A 21,508-nucleotide genomic window follows, 5' to 3' on the forward strand; every position below is an offset into this window, starting at 1 on the left:
AGGGGAGTCAGTCCTCGTCTCGAATGCTGGCATGCACTTGCGCTTTCCTCCATAGCGGTAGCAGCAGTGTCACGCAGTCCGCCGTGTGGATCAAAGGATCTATGTTTTTCCCTCGAGTCTTTCCCACGAGGCTTTCCCACGAGGCTTTCCCACAGGGCTGTCCCACGTGCACACATGGTGGGAGTCGATCCTCGGCTTGAACGTCAAGGCAGTGCAGGGAAAACAGGTTCCTCTGGAATGGACTGACACATCTGGGGGACTCTTGGAATGGTGGCACGACCCTGGAGTTCCTCTCGCCTTTCCTGTGGAGAGCGCCTCCTCTTGAGATGCGACGGGAACGCCGGGAATTCTTTCCCTACGAAACAGGGAAAGGATCCCTCATCTCGAGCTAGGAGGCGGTAACGGGGCTCCCCTGGATGTGTGCGGGACACCACGTGCTTCCTCTCGAGTGCAGACGGGTATGTCGGGGAACTTCTTGAGTTGCAGCAATGGTGTGAAGGACCCTTTGGAAGTTCCAGTGGTTAGATGTGATTGGCCTCGAGAAGCCTCAGCGGAAATGGGCCTCATATCGCCTGGAGGGCAAAAGCTCCTGGATTTTCTCGAGTTGCGGCAGGTGCTCTCGACTTACGACGGGGACCTCAGGGAACCGCTCTGGTGGCCTCAGGAAAGGCCAGACCCCATGCGAGTTCCTCGGGGGCCTCTCGGGATTCCTCTCCCGTCGATGCCGGGGCCTACGACCTTGTGTGGAGTCGGGGCCGGAAACTGAGGATTCCTCTCCAGTGCTGACATGGATCTTGGGGTACTTCTGGAGTCTCCCCAGGGGAGTCAGTCCTCGTCTCGAATGCGGGCATGCACTTGCGCTTTCCTCCAGAGCGGTAGCAGCAGTGTCACGCAGTCCGCCGCGTGGATCAAAGGATCTATGGTTTTCCCTCGAGTCTTTCCCACGAGGCTTTCCCACAGGGCTGTCCCACAGGGCTGTCCCACGTGCACACGTGGTGGGATTCGATCCTCGGCTTGAACGTCAAGGCAGTGCAGGGAAAACAGGTTCCTCTGGAATGGACTGACACATTTGGGGGACTCTTGGAATGGTGGCATGACCCTGGAGTTCCTCTCGCCTTTCCTGTGGAGAGCGCCTCCTCTTGAGATGCGACGAGAACGCCGGGAATTCTTTCCCTACGAAACAGGGAAAGGATCCCTCATCTCGAGCTAGGAGGCGGAAACGGGGCTCCCCTGGATGTGTGCGGGACACCACGTGCTTCCTCTCGAGTGGAGACGGGTATGTCGGGGAACTTCTTGAGTTGCAGCAAGGGTGTGAAGGACCCTTTGGAAGTTCCAGTTTTTAGACGTGATTGGCCTCGAGAAGCCTCAGCGGAAATGGGCCTCATCTTGCCTGGAGGGCAAAACCTCCTGGATTTTCTCGAGTTGCGGCAGGTGCTCTCGACTTACGACGGGGACCTCAGGGAACCGCTCTGGTGGCTTCAGGAAAGGCCAGTCCCCATGCGAGTTCCTCGGGGGCCTCTCGGGATTCCTCTCCCGTCGATGCCGGGGCCTAAGACCTTGTGTGGAGTCGGGGCCGGAACCTGAGGATTCCTCTCCAGTGCTGACATGGATCTTGGGGTACTTCTGGAGTCTCCCCAGGGCCGTCAGTCCTCGTCTCGAATGCGGGCATGCACTTGCGCTTTCCTCCAGAGCGGTAGCAGCAGTGTCACGCAGTCCGGCGCGTGGATCAAAGGATCTATGTTTTTCCCTCGAGTCTTTCCCACGAGGCTTTCCCACGAGGCTTTCCCACAGGGCTGTCCCACGTGCACACGTGGTGGGAGTCGATCCTCGGCTTGAACGTCAAGGCAGTGCAGGGAAAACAGGTTCCTCTGGAATGGACTGACACATCTGGGGGACTCTTGGAATGGTGGCACGACCCTGGAGTTCCTCTCGCCTTTCCTGTGGAGAGCGCCTCCTCTTGAGATGCGACGGGAACGCAGGGAAAGAATCCCTCATCTCGAGCTAGGAGGCGGAAACGGGGCTCCCCTGGATGTGTGCGGGACCCCACGTGCTTCCTCTCTAGTGCAGACGGGTATGTCGGGGAACTTCTTGAGTTGCAGCAAGGGTGTGAAGGACCCTTTGGAAGTTCCAGTGGTTAGACGTGATTGGCCTCGAGAAGCCTCAGCGGAAATGGGCCTCATCTCGCCTGGAGGGCAAAACCTCCTGGATTTTCTCGAGTTGCGGCAGGTGCTCTCGACTTACGACGGGGACCTCAGGGACCCGCTCTGGTGGCCTCAGGAAAGGCCAGTCTCCATGCGAGTTCCTCGGGGGCCTCTCGGGATTCCTCTCCCGTCGATGCCAGGGCCTAAGTCCTTGTGTGGAGTCGGGGCCGGAACCTGAGGATTCCTCTCCAGTGCTGACATGGATCTTGGGGTACTTCTGGAGTCTCCCCAGGGGAGTCAGTCCTCGTCTCGAATGCGGGCATGCACTTGCGCTTTCCTCCAGAGCGGTAGCAGAGGTGTCACTCAGTCTGCCGCATGGATCAGAGGATCTATGGTTTTCCCTCGAGTCTTTCCCACGAGGCTTTCCCACGAGGCTTTCCCACAGGGCTGTCCCACGTGCACACGTGGTGGGAGTCGATCCTCGGCTTGAACGTCAAGGCAGTGCAGGGAAAACAGGTTCCTCTGGAATGGACTGACACATCTGGGGGACTCTTGGAATGGTGGCACGACCCTGGAGTTCCTCTCGCCTTTCCTGTGGAGAGCGCCTCCTCTTGAGATGCGACGGGAACGCCGGGAATTCTTTCCCTACGAACCAGGGAAAGGATCCCTCATCTCGAGCTAGGAGGCGGAAACGGGGCTCCCCTGGATGTGTGCGGGACCCCACGTGCTTCCTCTCTAGTGCAGACGGGTATGTCGGGGAACTTCTTGAGTTGCAGCAAGGGTGTGAAGGACCCTTTGGAAGTTCCAGTGGTTAGACGTGATTGGCCTCGAGAAGCCTCAGCGGAAATGGGCCTCATCTCGCCTGGAGGGCAAAACCTCCTGGATTTTCTCGAGTTGCGGCAGGTGCTCTCGACTTACGACGGGGACCTCAGGGACCCGCTCTGGTGGCCTCAGGAAAGGCCAGTCCCCATGCGAGATCCTCGGGGGCCACTCGGGATTCCTCTCCCGTCGATGCCGGGGCCTAAAACCTTGTGTGGAGTCGGGACCGGAACCTGAGGATTCCTCTCCAGTGCTGACATGGATCTTGGGGTACTTCTGGAGTCTCCCCAGGGGAGTCAGTCCTCGTCTCGAATGCGGGCATGCACTTGCGCTTTCCTCCAGAGCGGTAGCAGCAGTGTCACGCAGTCCGCCGCGTGGATCAAAGGATCTATTGTTTTCCCTCGAGTCTTTCCCACGAGGCTTTCCCACGAGGCTTTCCCACAGGGCTGTCCCACGTGCACACGTGGTGGGAGTCGATCCTCGGCTTGAACGTCAAGGCAGTGCAGGGAAAACAGGTTCCTCTGGAATGGACTGACACATCTGGGGGACTCTTGGCATGGTGGCATGACCCTGGAGTTCCTCTCGCCTTTCCTGTGGAGAGCGCCTCCTCTTGAGATGCGACGGGAACCCCGGGAATTCTTTCCCTACGAAACAGGGAAAGGATCCCTCATCTCGAGCTAGGAGGCGGAAACGGGGCTCCCCTGGATGTGTGCGGGACCCCACGTGCTTCCTCTCGAGTGGAGACAGGTATGTCGGGGAAGTTCTTGAGTTGCAGCAAGGGTGTGAAGGGCCCTTTGGAAGTTCCAGTGGTTAGACGTGATTGGCCTCGAGAAGCCTCAGCGGAAATGGGCCTCATCTCGCCTGGAGGGCAAAACCTCCTGGATTTTCTCGAGTTGCGGCAGGTGCTCTCGACTTACGACGGGGACCTCAGGGACCCGCTCTGGTGGCCTCAGGAAAGGCCAGTCCCCATGCGAGTTCCTCGGGGGCCTCTGGGGATTCCTCTCCCGTCGATGCCAGGGCCTAAGTCCTTGTGTGGAGTCGGGGCCGGAACCTGAGGATTCCTCTCCAGTGCTGACATGGATCTCTGGGTACTTCTGGAGTCTCCCCAGGGGAGTCAGTCCTCGTCTCGAATGCGGGCATGCACTTGCGCTTTCCTCCAGAGCGGTAGCAGCAGTGTCACTCAGTCTGCCGCATGGATCAGAGGATCTATGGTTTTCCCTCGAGTCTTTCCCACGAGGCTTTCCCACGAGGCTTTCCAACAGGGCTGTCCCACGTGCACACGTGGTGGGAGTCGATCCTCGGCTTGAACGTCAAGGCAGTGCAGGGAAAACAGGTTCCTCTGGAATGGACTGACACATCTGGGGGACTCTTGGAATGGTGTCACGACCCTGGAGTTCCTCTCGCCTTTCCTGTGGAGAGCGCCTCCTCTTGAGATGCGACGGGAACGCCGGGAATTCTTTCCCTACGAACCAGGGAAAGGATCCCTCATATCGAGCTAGGAGGCGGAAACGGGGCTCCCCTGGATGTGTGCGGGACCCCACGTGCTTCCTCTCGAGTGCAGACGGTTATGTCGGGGAACTTCTTGAGTTGCAGCAAGGGTGTGAAGGACCCTTTGGAAGTTCCAGTGTTTAGACGTGATTAGCCTCGAGAAGCCTCAGCGGAAATGAGCCTCATCTCGCCTGGAGGGCAAAACCTCCTGGATTTTCTCGAGTTGCGGCAGGTGCTCTCGACTTACGACGGGGACCTCAGGGACCCGCTCTGGTGGCCACAGGAATAGCCAGTCCCCATGCGAGTTCCTCGGGGGCCTCTCGGGATCCCTCTCCCGTCGATGCCGGGGCCTAAGACCTTGTGTGGAGTCGGGGCCGGAACCTGAGGATTCCTCTCCAGTGCTGACATGGATCTTGGGGTACTTCTGGAGTCTCCCCAGGGGAGTCAGTCCTCGTCTCGAATGCGGGCATGCACTTGCGCTTTCCTCCAGAGCGGTAGCAGCAGTGTCACGCAGACCGCCGCGTGGATCAAAGGATCTATGGTTTTCCCTCGAGTCTTTCCCACGAGGCTTTCCCACATGGCTGTCCCACGTGCACACGTGGTGGGAGTCGATCCTCGGCTTGAACGTCAAGGCAGTGCAGGGAAAACAGGTTCCTCTGGAATGGACTGACACATCTGGGGGACTCTTGGCATGGTGGCATGACCCTGGAGTTCCTCTCGCCTTTCCTGTGGAGAGCGCCTCCTCTTGAGATGCGACGGGAACGCCGGGAATTCTTTCCCTACGAAACAGGGAAAGGATCCCTCATCTCGAGCTAGGAGGCGGAAACGGGGCTCCCCTGGATGTGTGCGGGAACCCACGTGCTTCCTCTCGAGTGGAGACGGGTATGTCTGGGAACTTCTTGAGTTGCAGCAAGGGTGTGAAGGACACTTTGGAAGTTCCAGTGGTTAGACGTGATTGGCCTCGAGAAGCCTCAGCGGAAATGGGCCTCATCTCGCCTGGAGGGCAAAACCTCCTGGATTTTCTCGAGTTGCGGCAGGTGCTCTCGACTTACGACGGGGACCTCAAGGACACGCTCTGGTGGCCTCAGGAAAGGCCAGTCCCCATGCGAGTTCCTCGGGGGCGTCTCGGGATTCCTCTCCCGTCGATGCCGGGGCCTAAGACCTTGTGTGGAGTCGGGGCCGGAACCTGAGGATTCCTCTCCAGTGCTGACATGGATCTTGGGGTACTTCTGGAGTCTCCCCAGGGGAGTCAGTCCTCGTCTCGAATGCGGGCATGCACTTGCGCTTTCCTCCAGAGCGGTAGCAGCAGTGTCACGCAGTCCGCCGCGTGGATCAAAGGATCTATTTTTTTCCCTCGAGTCTTTCCCACGAGGCATTCCCACGAGGCTTTCCCACAGGGCTGTCCCACGTGCACACGTGGTGGAAGTCGATCCTCGGCTTGAACGTCAAGGCAGTGCAGGGAAAACAGGTTCCTCTGGAATGGACTGACACATCTGGGGGACTCTTGGCATGGTGGCATGACCCTGGAGTTCCTCTCGCCTTTCCTGTGGAGAGCGGCTCCTCTTGAGATGCGACGGGAACGCCGGGAATTCTTTCCCTACGAAACAGGGAAAGGATCCCTCATCTCGAGCTAGGAGGCGGAAACGGGGCTCCCCTGGATGTGTGCGGGACCCCACGTGCTTCCTCTCGAGTGGAGACGGGTATGTCGGGGAACTTCTTTAGTTGCAGCAAGGGTGTGAAGGACCCTTTGGAAGTTCCAGTGGTTAGATGTGATTGGCCTCGAGAAGCCTCAGCGGAAATGGGCCTCATCTCGCCTGGAGGGCAAAACCTCCTGGATTTTCTCGAGTTGCGGCAGGTGCTCTCGACTTACGACGGGGACCTCAGGGACCCGCTCTGGTGGCCTCAGGAAAGGCCAGTCCCCATGCGAGTTCCTCGGGGGCGTCTCGGGATTCCTCTCCCGTCGATGCCGGGGCCTAAGACCTTGTGTGGAATCGTGGCCGGAACCTGAGGATTCCTCTCCAGTGCTGACATGGATCTTGGGGTACTTCTGGAGTCTCCCCAGGGGAGTCAGTCCTAGTCTCGAATGCGGGCATGCACTTGCGCTTTCCTCCAGAGCGGTAGCAATAGTGTCACGCAGTCCGCCGCGTGGATCAAAGGATCTATGGTTTTCCCACGAGTCTTTCCCAGGAGGCTTTCCCACGAGGCTTTCCCACAGGGCTGTCCCACGTGCACACGGGGTGGGAGTCGATCCTCAGCTTGAACGTCAAGGCAGTGCAGGGAAAACAGGTTCCTCTGGAATGGACTGAGACATCTGGGGGACTCTTGGAATGGTGTCACGACCCTGGAGTTCCTCTCGCATTTCCTGTGGAGAGCGCCTCCTCTTGAGATGCGATGGGAATGCCGGGAATTCTTTCCCTACGAAACAGGGAAAGGATCCCTCATCTCGAGCTAGGAGGCGGAAACGGGGCTCCCCTGGATGTGTGCGGGACCCCACGTGCTTCCTCTCGAGTGCAGACGGGTATGTCGGGGAACTTCTTGAGTTGCAGCAAGGGTGTGAAGGACCCTTTGGAAGTTCCAGTGTTTAGACGTGATTAGCCTCGAGAAGCCTCAGCGGAAATGAGCCTCATCTCGCCTGGAGGGCAAAAGCTCCTGGATTTTCTCGAGTTGCGGCAGGTGATCTCGACTTACGACGGGGACCTCAGGGACCCGCTCTGGTGGCCTCAGGAAAGGCCAGTCCCCATGCGAGTTCCTCGGGGGCCTCTCGGGATCCCTCTCCCGTCGATGCCGGGGCCTAAGACCTTGTGTGGAGTCGGGGCCGGAACCTGAGGATTCCTCTCCAGTGCTGACATGGATCTTGGGGTACTTCTGGAGTCTCCCCAGGGGAGTCAGTATTCGTCTCGAATGCGGGCATGCACTTGCGCTTTCCTCCAGAGCGGAAGCAGCAGTGTCACGCAGTCCGCCGCGTGGATCAAAGGATCTATGGTTTTCCCTCGAGTCTTTCCCACGAGGCTTTCCCACAGGGCTGTCCCACGTGCACACGTGGTGGGAGTCGATCCTCGGCTTGAACGTCAAGGCAGTGCAGGGAAAACAGGTTCCTCTGGAATGGACTGACACATCTGGGGGACTCTTGGCATGGTGGCATGACCCTGGAGTTCCTCTCGCCTTTCCTGTGGAGAGCGCGTCCTCTTGAGATGCGATGGGAACGCCGGGAATTCTTTCCCTACGAAACAGGGAAAGGATCCCTCATCTCGAGCTAGGAGGCGGAAACGGGGCTCCCCTGGATGTGTGCGGGACACCACGAGCTTCCTCTCGAGTGGAGACGGGTATGTCGGGGAACTTCTTGAGTTGCAGCAAGGGTGTGAAGGACCCTTTGGAAGTTCCAGTCGTTAGACGTGATTGGCCTCGAGAAGCCTCAGCGGAAATGGGCCTCATCTCGCCTGGAGGGCAAAACCTCCTGGATTTTCTCGAGTTGCGGCAGGTGCTCTCGACTTACGCCGGGGACCTCAGGGACCCGCTCTGGTGGCCTCAGGAAAGGCCAGTCCCCATGCGAGTTCCTCGGGGGCCTCTCGGGATTCCTCTCCCGTCGATGCCGGGGCCTAAGACCTTGTGTGGAGTCGGGGCCGGATCCTGAGGATTCCACTCCAGTGCTGACATGGATCTTGGGGTACTTCTGGAGTCTCCCCAGGGGAGTCAGTCCTCGTCTCGAATGCGGGCATGCACTTGCGCTTTCCTCCAGAGCGGTAGCAGCAGTGTCACGCAGTCCGCCGCGTGGATCAAAGGATCTATGGTTTTCCCTCGAGTCTTTCCCACGAGGCTTTCCCACAGGGCTGTCCCACGTGCACACGTGGTGGGAGTCGATCCTCGGCTTGAACGTCAAGGCAGTGCAGGGAAAAAAGGTTCCTCTGGAATGGACTGACACATCTGGGGGACTCTTGGAATGGTGGCATGACCCTGGAGTTCCTCTCGCCTTTCCTGTGGAGAGCGCCTCCTCTTGAGATGCGACGGGAACGCCGGGAATTCTTTCCCTACGAAACAGGGAAAGGATCCCTCATCTCGAGCTAGGAGGCGGAAACGGGGCTCCCCTGGATGTGTGCGGGACACCACGTGCTTCCTCTTGAGTGCAGACGGCTATGTCGGGGAACTTCTTGAGTTGCAGCAAGGGTGTGAAGGACCCTTTGGAAGTTCCAGTGGTTAGACGTGATTGGCCTCGAGAAGCCTCAGCGGAAATGGGCCTCATCTCGCCTGGAGGGCAAAACCTCCTGGATTTTCTCGAGTTGCGGCAGGTGCTCTCGACTTACGACGGGGACATCAGGGACCCGCTCTGGTGGCCTCAGGAAAGGCCAGTCCCCATGCGAGTTCCTCGGGGGCGTCTCGGGATTCCTCTCCCGTCGATGCCGGGGACTAAGACCTTTTGTGGAGTCGGGGCCGGAACCTGAGGATTCCTCTCCAGTGCTGCCATGGATCTTGGAGTACTTCTGGAGTCTCCCCAGGGGAGTCAGTCCTCGGCTCGAATGCGGGCATGCACTTGCGCTTTCCTCCAGAGCGGTAGCAGCAGTGTCACGCAGTCTGCCGCGTGGATCAAAGGATCTATGGTTTTCCCTCGAGTCTTTCCCACGAGGCTTTCCCACGAGGCTTTCCCACAGGGCTGTCCCACGTGCACACGTGGTGGGAGTCGATCCTCGGCTTGAACGTCAAGGCAGTGCAGGGAAAACAGGTTCCTCTGGAATGGACTGACACATCTGGGGGACTCTTGGAATGGTGGCACGACCCTGGAGTTCCTCTCGCCTTTCCTGTGGAGAGCGGCTCCTCTTGAGATGCGACGGGAACGCCGGGAATTCTTTCCCTACGAAACAGGGAAAGGATCCCTCATCTCGAGCTAGGAGGCGGAAACGGGGCTCCCCTGGATGTGTGCGGGACCCCACGTGCTTCCCCTCGAGTGGAGACGGGTATGTCGGGGACTTCTTGAGTTGCAGCAATGGTGTGAAGGACCCTTTGGAAGTTCCAGTGGTTAGATGTGATTGGCCTCGAGAAGCCTCAGCGGAAATGGGCCTCATATCGCCTGGAGGGCAAAACCTCCTGGATTTTCTCGAGTTGCGGCAGGTGCTCTCGACTTACGACGGGGACCTCAGGGACCCGCTCTGGTGGCCTCAGGAAAGGCCAGTCCCCATGCGAGTTCCTCGGGGGCCTCTCGGGATTCCTCTCCCGTCGATGCCGGGGCCTAAGACCTTGTGTGGAGTCGGGGCCGGAACCTGAGGATTCCTCTCCAGTGCTGACATGGATCTTGGGGTACTTCTGGAGTCTCCCCAGGGGAGTCAGTCCTCGTCTCGAATGCGGGCATGCACTTGCGCTTTCCTCCAGAGCGGTAGCAGCAGTGTCACGCAGTCCGCCGCGTGGATCAAAGGATCTATGGTTTTCCCTCGAGTCTTTCCCATGAGGCTTTCCCAAGAGGCTTTCCCACAGGGCTGTCCCACATGCACACGTGGTGGGTTTCGATCCTCGGCTTGAACGTCAAGGCAGTGCAGGGAAAACAGGTTCCTCTGGAATGGACTGACACATCTGGGGGACTCTTGGAATTGTGGCACGACCCTGGAGTTCCTCTCGCCTTTCCTGTGGAGAGCGCCTCCTCTTGAGACGCGACGGGAACGCCGGGAATTCTTTCCCTACGAAACAGGTTAAGGATCCCTCATCTCGAGCTAGGAGGCGGAAACGGGGCTCCCCTGGATGTGTGCGGGACACCACGTGCTTCCTCTCCAGTGGAGACGGGTATGTCGGGGAACTTCTTGAGTTGCAGCAAGGGTGTGAAGGACCCTTTGGAAGTTCCAGTGGTTAGATGTGATTGGCCTCGAGAAGCCTCAGCGGAAATGGGCCTCATCTCGCCTGGAGGGCAAAACCTCCTGGATTTTCTCGAGTTGCGGCAGGTGCTCTCGACTTACGACGGGAACCTCATGGACCCGCTCTGGTGGCCTCAGGAAAGGCCAGTCCCCATGCGAGTTCCTCGGGGGCCTCTCGGGATTCCTCTCCCGTCGATGCCGGGGCCTAAGACCTTGTGTGGAGTCGGGGCCGGAACCTGAGGATTCCTCTCCAGTGCTGACATGGATCTTGGGGTACTTCTGGAGTCTCCCCATTGGAGTCAGTCCTCGTCTCGAATGCGGGCATGCACTTGCGCTTTCCTCCAGAGCGGTAGCAGCAGTGTCACGCAGTCCGCCGCGTGGATCAAAGGATCTATGGTTTTCCATCGAGTCTTTCCCTCGAGTCTTTCCCACGAGGCTTTCCCACAGGGCTGTCCCACGTGCACACGTGGTGGGAGTCGATCCTCGGCTTGAACGTCAAGGCAGTGCAGGGAAAACAGGTTCCTCTGGAATGGACTGACCCATCTGGGGGACTCTTGGAATGGTGGCATGACCCTGGAGTTCCTCCGGCCTTTCCTTTGGAGAGCGCCTCCTCTTGAGATGCGACGGGAACGCCGGGAATTCTTTCCCTACGAAACAGGGAAAGGATCCCCCATCTCGAGCTAGGAGGCGGAAACGGGGCTCCCCTGGATGTGTGCGGGACACCACGTGCTTCCTCTCGAGTGCAGACGGGTATGTCGGGGAACTTCTTGATTTGCAGCAAGGGCGTGAAGGACCCTTTGGAAATTCCAGTGGTTAGACGTGATTGGCCTCGAGAAGCCTCAGCGGAAATGGGCCTCATCTCGCCTGGAGGGCAAAACCTCCTGGATTTTCTCGAGTTGCGGCAGGTGCTCTCGACTTACGACGGGGACCTCAGGGACCCGCTCTGGTGGCCTCAGGAAAGGCCAGTCCCCATGCGAGTTCCTCGGGGGCCTCTCGGGATTCCTCTCCCGTCGATGCCGGGGCCTAAGACCTTGTGTGGAGTCGGGGCCGGAACCTGAGGATTCCTCTCCAGTGCTGACATGGATCTTGGGGTACTTCTGGAGTCTCCCCAGGGGAGTCAGTCCTCGTCTCGAATGCGGGCATGCACTTGCGCTTTCCTCCAGAGCGGTAGCAGTAGTGTCACGCAGTCCGCCGCGTGGATCAAAGGATCTATGGTTTTCCCTCGAGTCTTTCCCACGAGGCTTTCCCACAGGGCTGTCCCACGTGCACACGTGGTGGGAGTCGATCCTCGGCTTGAACGTCAAGGCAGTGCAGGGAAAACAGGTTCCTCTGGAATGGACTGACACATCTGGGGGACTCTTGGAATGGTGGCATGACCCTGGAGTTCCTCTCGCCTTTCCTGTGGAGAGCGCCTCCTCTTGAGATGCGACAGGAACGCCGGGAATTCTTTCCCTACAAAACAGGGAAAGGATCCCTCATCTCGAGCTAGGAGGCGGAAACGGGGCTAACCTGGATGTGTGCGGGAACCCACGTGCTTCCTCTCGAGTGGAGACGGGTATGTCGGGGAACTTCTTGAGTTACAGCAAGGGTGTGAAGGACCCTTTGGAAGTTCCAGTGGTTAGATGTGATTGGCCTCGAGAAGCCTCAGCGGAAATGGGCCTCATCTCGCCTGGAGGGCAAAACCTCCTGGATTTTCTCGAGTTGCGGCAGGTGCTCTCGACTTACGACGGGGACCTCAGGGACCCGGTCTGGTGGCCTCAGGAAAGGCCAGTCCCCATGCGAGTTCCTCGGGGGCCTCTCGGGATTCCTCTCCCCTCGATGCCGGGGCCTAAGACCTTGTGTGGAGTCGGGGCCGGAACCTGAGGATTCCTCTCCAGTGCTGACATGGATCTTGGGGTTCTTCTGGAGTCTCCCCAGGGGAGTCAGTCCTCGTCTCGAATGCGGGCATGCACTTGCGCTTTCCTCCAGAGCGGTAGCAGCAGTGTCACGCAGTCCGCCGCGTGGATCAAAGGATCTATGGTTTTCCCTCGAGTCTTTCCCACGAGGCTTTCCCACGGGGCTTTCCCACAGGGCTGTCCCACGTGCACACGTGGTGGGAGTCGATCCTCGGCTTGAACGTCAAGGCAGTGCAGGGAAAACAGGTTCCTCTGGAATGGACTGACCCATCTGGGGGACTCTTGGAATGGTGGCACGACCCTGGAGTTCCTCTCGCCTTTCCTGTGGAGAGCGCCTCCTCTTGAGATGCGACGGGAACGCCGGGAATTCTTTCCCTACGAAACAGTGAAAGGATCCCTCATCTCGAGCTAGGAGGCGGAAACGGGGCTCCCCTGGATGTGTGCGGGACCCACGTGCTTCCTCTCGAGTGGAGACGGGTATGTCGGGGAACTTCTTGAGTTGCAGCAAGGGTGTGAAAGACCCTTTGGAAGTTCCAGTGGTTAGACGTGATTAGCCTCGAGAAGCCTCAGCGGAAATGGGCCTCATCTCGCCTGGAGGGCAAAACCTCCTGGATTTTCTCGAGTTGCGGCAGGTTCTCTCGACTTACGACGGGGACCTCAGGGACCCGCTCTGGTGGCCTCAGGAAAGGCCAGCCCCCATGCGAGTTCCTCGGGGGCCTCTCGGGATTCCTCTCCCGTCGATGCCGGGGCCTAAGACCTTGTGTGGAGTCGGTGCCGGAACCTGAGGATTCCTCTCCAGTGCTGACATGGATCTTGGGGTACTTCTGGAGTCTCCCCAGGGGAGTCAGTCCTCGTCTCGAATGCGGGCATGCACTTGCGCTTTCCTCCATAGCGGTAGCAGCAGTGTCACGCAGTCCGCCGCGTGGATCAAAGGATCTATGGTTTTCCCTCGAGTCTTTCCCACGAGGCTTTCCCACGAGGCTATCCCACAGGGCTGTCCCACGTGCACACGTGGTGGGAGTCGATCCTCGGCTTGAACGTCAAGGCAGTGCAGGGAAAACAGGTTCCTCTGGTATGGACTGACACATCTGGGGGACTCTTGGAATGGTGGCACGACCCTGGAGTTCCTCTCGCCTTTCCTGTGGAAAGCGCCTCCTCTTGAGATGCGGCGGGAACGCCGGGAATTCTTTCCCTACGAAACAGGGAAAGGATCCCTCATCTCGAGCTAGGAGGCGGAAACGGGGCTCCCCTGGATGTGTGCGGGACCCCACGTGCTTCCTCTCGAGTGGAGACGGGTATGTCGGGGAACTTCTTGAGTTGCAGCAATGGTGTGAAGGACCCTTTGGAAGTTCCAGTGGTTAGATGTGATTGGCCTCGAGAAGCCTCAGCGGAAATGGGCCTCATCTCGCCTGGAGGGCAAAACCTCCTGGATTTTCTCGAGTTGCGGCAGGTGCTCTCGACTTACGACGGGGACCTCAGGGACCCGCTCTGGTGGCCTCAGGAAAGGCCAGTCCCCATGCGAGTTCCTCGGGGGCCTCTCGGGATTCCTCTCCCCTCGATGCCGGGGCCTAAGACCTTGTGTGGAGTCGGGGCCGGAACCTGAGGATTCCTCTCCAGTGCTGACATGGATCTTGGGGTACTTCTGGAGTCTCCCCAGGGGAGTCAGTCCTCGTCTCGAATGCGGGCATGCACTTGCGCTTTCCTCCAGAGCGGCAGCAGCAGTGTCACGCAGTCCGCCGCGTGGATCAAAGGATCTATGGTTTTCCCTCGAGTCTTTCCCACGAGGCTTTCCCACGAGGCTTTCCCACAGGGCTGTCCCACGTGCACACGTGGTGGGAGTCGATCCTCGGCTTGAACGTCAAGGCAGTGCAGGGAAAACAGGTTCCTCTGGAATGGACTGACACATCTGGGGGACTCTTGGAATGGTGGCACGACCCTGGAGTTCCTCTCGCCTTTCCTGTGGAGAGCGCCTCCTCTTGAGATGCGACGGGAACGCCGGGAATTCTTTCCCTACGAAACAGGGAAAGGATTACTCATCTCGAGCTAGGAGGAGGAAACGTGGCTCCCCTGGATGTGTGCGGGACCCACGTGCTTCCTCTCGAGTGGAGACGGGTATGTCGGGGAACTTCTTGAGTTGCAGCAATGGTGTGAAGGACCCTTTGGAAGTTCCAGTGGTTAGATGTGATTGGCCTCGAGAAGCCTCAGCGGAAATGGGCCTCATCTCGCCTGGAGGGCAAAACCTCCTGGATTTTCTCGAGTTGCGGCAGGTGCTCTCGACTTACGACGGGGACCTCAGGGACCCGCTCTGGTGGCCTCAGGAAAGGCCAGTCCCCATGCGAGTTCCTCGGGGGCCTCTCGGGATTCCTCTCCCGTCGATGCCGGGGCCTAAGACCTTGTGTGGAGTCGGGGCCGGAACCTGAGGATTCCTCTCCAGTGCTGACATGGATCTTGGGGTACTTCTGGAGTCTCCCCAGGGGAGTCAGTCCTCGTCTCGAATGCGGGCATGCACTTGCCCTTTCCTCCAGAGCGGTAGCAGCAGTGTCACGCAGTCCGCCGCGTGGATCAAAGGATCTATGGTTTTCCATCGAGTCTTTCCCACGAGGCTTTCCCACGAGGCTATCCCACAGGGCTGTCCCACGTGCACAAGTGGTGGGATTCGATCCTCGGCTTGAAAGTCAAGGCAGTGCAGGGAAAACAGGTTCCTCTGGAATGGACTGACACATCTGGGGGACTCTTGGAATGGTGTCACGACCCTGGAGTTCCTCTCGCCTTTCCTGTGGAGAGCGCCTCCTCTTGAGATGCGACGGGAACGCCGGGAATTCTTTCCCTACGAAACAGGGAAAGGATCCCTCATCTCGAGCTAGGAGGCGGAAACGGGGCTCCCCTGGATGTGTGCGGGACCACACGTGCTTCCTCTCGAGTGGAGACGGGTATGTCGGGGAACTTCTTGAGTTGCAGCAAGGGTGTGAAGGACCCTTTGGAAGTTCCAGTGGTTAGATGTGATTGGCCTCGAGAAGCCTCAGCGGAAATGGGCCTCATCTCGCCTGGAGGGCAAAACCTCCTGGATTTTCTCGAGTTGCGGCAGGTGCTCTCGACTTACGACGGTGACCTCAGGGAACCGCTCTGGTGGCCTCAGGAAAGGCCAGTCCCCATGCGAGTTCCTCGGGGGCCTCTCGGGATTCCTCTCCCGTCGATGCCGGGGCCTAAGACCTTGTGTGGAGTCGGGGCCGGAACCTGAGTATTCCTCTCCAGTGCTGACATGGATCTTGGGGTACTTCTGGAGTCTCCCCAGGGGAGTCAGTCCTCGTCTCGAATGCGGGCATGCACTTGCGCTTTCCTCCAGAGCGGTAGCAGCAGTGTCACGCAGTCCGCCGCGTGGATCAAAGGATCTATGGTTTTCCCTCGAGTCTTTCCCACGAGGCTTTCCCACGAGGCTTTCCCACAGGGCTTTCCCACGTGCACACGTGGTGGGAGTCGATCCTCGGCTTGAACGTCAAGGCAGTGCAGGGAAAACAGGTTCCTCTGGAATGGACTGAAACATCGGGGGACTCTTGGAATGGTGGCATGACCCTGGAGTTCCTCTCGCCATTCCTGTGGAGAGCGCCTCCACTTGAGATGCGACGGGAACGCCGGGAATTCTTTCCCTACGAAACAGGGAAAGGATCCCTCATCTCGAGCTAGGAGGCGGAAACGGGGCTCCCCTGGATGTGTGCGGGACCCACGGGCTTCCTCTCGAGTGGAGACGGGTATGTCGGGGAACTTCTTGAGTTGCAGCAAGGGTGTGAAGGACCCTTTGGAAGTTCCAGTGGTTAGATGTGATTGGCCTCGAGAAGCCTCAGCGGAAATGGGCCTCATCTCGCCTGGAGGGCAAAACCTCCTGGATTTTCTCGAGTTGCGGCAGGTGCTCTCGACTTACGACGGGGACCTCAGGGACCCGCTCTGGTGGCCTCAGGAAAGGCCAGTCCCCATGCAAGTTCCTCGGGGCCTCTCGGGATTCCTCTCCCGTCGATGCCGGGGCCTAAGACCTTGTGTGGAGTCGGGGCCGGAACCTGAGGATTCCTCTCCAGTGCTGACATGGATCTTGGGGTACTTCTGGAGTCTCCCCAGGGGAGTCAGTCCTCGTATCGAATGCGGGCATGCACTTGCGCTTTCCTGCAGAGCGGTAGCAGCAGTGTCACGCAGTCCGCCGCGTGGATCAAAGGATCTATGGTTTTCCCTTGAGTCTTTCCCACGAGGCTTTCCCACAGGGCTGTCCCACGTGCACACGTGGTGGGAGTCAATCCTCGGCTTGAACGTCAAGGCAGTGCAGGGAAAACCGGTTCCTCTGGAATGGACTGACACATCTGGGGGACTCTTGGAATGGTGGCATGACCCTGGAGTTCCTCTCGCCTTTCCTTTGGAGAGCGCCTCCTCTTGAGATGCGACGGGAACGCCGGGAATTCTTTCACTACGAAACAGGGAAAGGATCCCTCATCTCGAGCTAGGAGGCGGAAACGGGGCTCCCCTGGATGTGTGCGGGACACCACGTGCTTCCTTTCGAGTGCAGACGGGTATGTCGGGGAACTTCTTGATTTGCAGCAAGGGCGTGAAGGACCCTTTGGAAGTTCCAGTGGTTAGACGTGATTGGCCTCGAGAAGCCTCAGCGGAAATGGGCCTCATGTCGCCTGGAGGGCAAAACCTCCTGGATTTTCTCGAGTTGCGGCAGGTGCTCTCGACTTACGACGGGGACCTCAGGGACCCGCTCTGGTGGCCTCAGGAAAGGCCAGTCCCCATGCGAGTTCCTCGGGGGCCTCTCGGGATTCCTCTCCCGTCGATGCCGGGGCCTAAGACCTTGTGTGGAGTCGGGGCCGGAACCTGAGGATTCCTCTCCAGTGCTGACATGGATCTTGGGGTACTTCTGGAGTCTCCCCAGGGGAGTCAGTCCTCGTCTCGAATGCGGGCATGCACTTGCGCTTTCCTCCAGAGCGGTAGCAGCAGTGTCACGCAGTCCGCCGCGTGGATCAAAGGATCTATGGTTTTCCCTCGAGTCTTTCCCACGAGGCTTTCCCACAGGGCTGTCCCACGTGCACACGTGGTGGGAGTCGATCCTCGGCTTGAACGTCAAGGCAGTGCAGGGAAAACAGGTTCCTCTGGAATGGACTGACACATCTGGGGGCTCTTGGAATGGTGGCATGACCCTGGAGTTCCTCTCGCCTTTCCTGTGGAGAGCGCCTCCTCTTGAGATGCGACGGGAACGCCGGGAATTCTTTCCCTACGAAACAGGGAAAGGATCCCTCATCTCGAGCTAGGAGGCGGAAACGGGGCTCCCCTGGATGTGTGCGGGAACCCACGTGCTTCCTCTCGAGTGGAGACGGGTATGTCGGGGAACTTCTTGAGTTGCAGCAAGGGTGTGAAGGACCCTTTGGAAGTTCCAGTGGTTAGATGTGATTGGCCTCGAGAAGCCTCAGCGGAAATTGGCCTCATCTCGCCTGGAGGGCAAAACCTCCTGGATTTTCTCGAGTTGCGGCAGGTGCTCTCGACTTACGACGGGGACCTCAGGGACCCGCTCTGGAGGCCTTAGGAAAGGCCAGTCCCCATGCGAGTTCCTCGGGGGCCTCTCGGGATTCCTCTCCCCTCGATGCCGGGGCCTAAGACCTTGTGTGGAGTCGGGGCCGGAACCTGAGGATTCCTCTCCAGTGCTGACATGGATCTTGGGGTACTTCTGGAGTCTCCCCAGGGGAGTCAGTCCTCGTCTCGAATGCGGGCATGCACTTGTGCTTTCCTCCAGAGCGGTAGCAGCAGTGTCACGCAGTCCGCCGCGTGGATCAAAGGATCTATGGTTTTCCCTCGAGTCTTTCCCACGAGGCTTTCCCACGAGGCTTTCCCACAGGGCTGTCCCACGTGCACACGTGGTGGGAGTCGATCCTCGGCTTGAACGTCAAGGCAGTGCAGGGAAAACAGGTTCCTCTGGAATGGACTGACCCATCTGGGGGACTCTTGGAATGGTGGCACGACCCTGGAGTTCCTCTCGCCTTTCCTGTGGAGAGCGCCTCCTCTTGAGATGCGACGGGAACGCCGGGAATTCTTTCCCTACGAAACAGGGAAAGGATCCCTCATCTCGAGCTAGGAGGCGGAAACGGGGCTCCCCTGGATGTGTGCGGGACCCACGTACTTCCTCTCGAGTGGAGACGGGTATGTCGGGGAACTTCTTGAGTTGCAGCAAGGGTGTGAAAGACCCTTTGGAAGTTCCAGTGGTTAGACGTGATTAGCCTCGAGAAGCCTCAGCGGAAATGGGCCTCATCTCGCCTGGAGGGCAAAACCTCCTGGATTTTCTCGAGTTGCGGCAGGTTATCTCGACTTACGACGGGGACCTCAGGGACCCGCTCTGGTGGCCTCAGGAAAGGCCAGCCCCCATGCGAGTTCCTCGGGGGCCTCTCGGGATTCCTCTCCCGTCGATGCCGGGGCCTAAGACCTTGTGTGGAGTCGGGGCCGGAACCTGAGGATTCCTCTCCAGTGCTGACATGGATCTTGGGGTACTTCTGGAGTCTCCCCAGGGGAGTCAGTCCTCGTCTCGAATGCGGGCATGCACTTGCGCTTTCCTCCAGAGCGGTAGCAGCAGTGTCACGCAGTCCGCCGCGAGGATCAAAGGATCTATGGTTTTCCCTCGAGTCTTTCCCACGAGGCTTTCCCAAGAGGCTTTCCCACAGGGCTGTCCCACGTGCACAGGTGGTGGGAGTCGATCCTCGGCTTGAACGTCAAGGCAGTGCAGGGAAAACAGGTTCCTCTGGAATAGACTGACACATCTGGGGGACTCTTGGAATGGTGGCATGACCCTGGAGTTCCTCTCGCCTTTCCTGTGGAGAGCGCCTCCTCTTGAGATGCGACGGGAACGCCGGGAATTCTTTCCCTACGAAACAGGGAAAGGATCCCTCATCTCGAGCTAGGAGGCGGAAACGGGGCTCCCCTGGATGTGTGCGGGACACCACGTGCTTCCTCTTGAGTGCAGATGGGTATGTCGGGGAACTTCTTGATTTGCAGCAAGGGTGTGAAGGACCCTTTGAAAGTTCCAGTGGTTAGATGTGATTGGCCTCGAGAAGCCTCAGCGGAAATGGGCCTCATCTCGCCTGGAGGGCAAAACCTCCTGGATTTTCTCGAGTTGCGGCAGGTGCTCTCGACTTACGACGGGGACCTCAGGGACCCGCTCTGGTGGCCTCAGGAAAGGCCAGTCCCCATGCGAGTTCCTCGGGGGCCTCTCGGGATTCCTCTCCCGTCGATGTCGGGGCCTAAGACCTTGTGTGGAGTCGGGGCCGGAACCAGAGGATTCCTCTCCAGTGCTGACATGGATCTTGGGGTACTTCTGGAGTCTCCCCAGGGGAGTCAGTCCTCGTCTCGAATGCGGGCATGCACTTGCGCTTTCCTCCAGAGCGGTAGCAGCAGTGTCACGCAGTCCGCCGCGTGGATCAAAGGATCTATGGTTTTCCCTCGAGTTTTCCCACGAGGTTTCCCACGAGGCTATCCCACAGGGCTGTCCCACGTGCACACGTGGTGGGAGTCGTTCCTCGGCTTGAACGTCAAGGCAGTGCAGGGAAAACAGGTTCCTCTGGAATGGACTGACACATCTGGGGGACTCTTGGAATGGTGGCACGACCCTGGAGTTCCTCTCGCCTTTTCTGTGGAGAGCGCCACCTCTTGAGATGCGGCGGGAACGCCGGGAATTCTTTCCCTACGAAACAGGGAAAGGATCCCTCATCTCGAGCTAGGAGGCGGAAACGGGGCTCCCCTGGATGTGTGCGGGACCCCACGTGCTTCCTCTCGAGTGGAGACGGGTATGTCGGGGAACTTCTTGAGTTGCAGCAATGGTGTGAAGGACCCTTTGGAAGTTCCAGTGGTTAGATGTGATTGGCCTCGAGAAGCCTCAGCGGAAATGGGCCTCATCTCGCCTGGAGGGCAAAACCTCCTGGATTTTCTCGAGTTGCGGCAGGTGCTCTCGACTTACGACGGGGACCTCAGGGACCCGCTCTGGTGGCCTCAGGAAAGGCCAGTCCCCATGCGAGTTCCTCGGGGGCCTCTCGGGATTCCTCTCCCGTCGATGCCGGGGCCTAAGACCTTGTGTGGAGTCGGGGCCGGAACCTGAGGATTCCTCTCCAGTGCTGACCTGGATCTTGGGGTACTTCTGGAATCTCCCCAGGGGAGTCAGTCCTCGTCTCGAATGCGGGCATGCACTTGCGCTTTCCTCCAGAGCGGTAGCAGCAGTGTCACACAGTCCGCCGCGTGGATCAAAGGATCTATGGTTTTCCCTCGAGTCTTTCCCACGAGGCTTTCCCACGAGGCTTTCCCACAGGGCTGTCCCACGTGCACACGTGGTGGGACTCGATCCTCGGCTTGAACGTCAAGGCAGTGCAGGGAAAACAGGTTCCTCTGGAATGGACTGACCCATCTGTGGGACTCTTGGAATGGTGGCACGACCCTGGAGTTCCTCTCGCCTTTCCTGTGGAGAGCTCCTCCTCTTGAGATGCGACGGGAACGCCGGGAATTCTTTCCCTACGAAACAGGGAAAGGATCCCTCATCTCGAGCTAGGAGGCGGAAACGGGGCTCCCCTGGATGTGTGCGGGACCCACGTGCTTCCTCTCGAGTGGAGACGGGTATGTCTGGGAACTTCTTGAGTTGCAGCAAGGGTGTGAAGGACCCTTTGGAAGTTCCAGTGGTTAGACGTGATTAGCCTCGAGAAGCCTCAGCGGAAATGGGCCTCATCTCGCCTGGAGGGCAAAACCTCCTGGATTTTCTCGAGTTGCGGCAGGTGCTCTCGACTTACGACGGGGACCTCAGGGACCCGCTCTGGTGGCCTCAGGAAAGGCCAGTCCCCATGCGAGTTCCTCGAGGGCCTCTCGGGATTCCTCTCCCGTCGATGCCGTGGCCTAAGACCTTGTGTGGAGTCGGGGCCGGAACCTGAGGATTCCTCTCCAGTGCTGACATGGATCTTGGGGTACTTCTGGAGTCTCCCCAGGGCCGTCAGTCCTCGTCTCGAATGCGGGCATGCACTTGCGCTTTCCTCCAGAGCGGTAGCAGCAGTGTCACGCAGTCCGCCGCGTGGATCAAAGGATCTATGGTTTTCCCTCGAGTCTTTCCCACGAGGCATTCCCACGAGGCTTTCCCACAGGGCTGTCCCACGTGCACACGTGGTGGGAGTCGATCCTCGGCTTGAACGTCAAGGCAGTGCAGGGAAAACAGGTTCCTCTGGAATGGACTGACCCATCTGGGGGACTCTTGGAATGGTGGCACGACCCTGGAGTTCCTCTCGCCTTTCCTGTGGAGAGCGCCTCCTCTTGAGATGCGACGGGAACGCCGGGAATTCTT

Source organism: Ovis canadensis, chromosome 21 (assembly GCF_042477335.2).
Source record: "Ovis canadensis isolate MfBH-ARS-UI-01 breed Bighorn chromosome 21, ARS-UI_OviCan_v2, whole genome shotgun sequence".
Classification (NCBI taxonomy): Eukaryota; Metazoa; Chordata; class Mammalia; order Artiodactyla; family Bovidae; genus Ovis; species Ovis canadensis.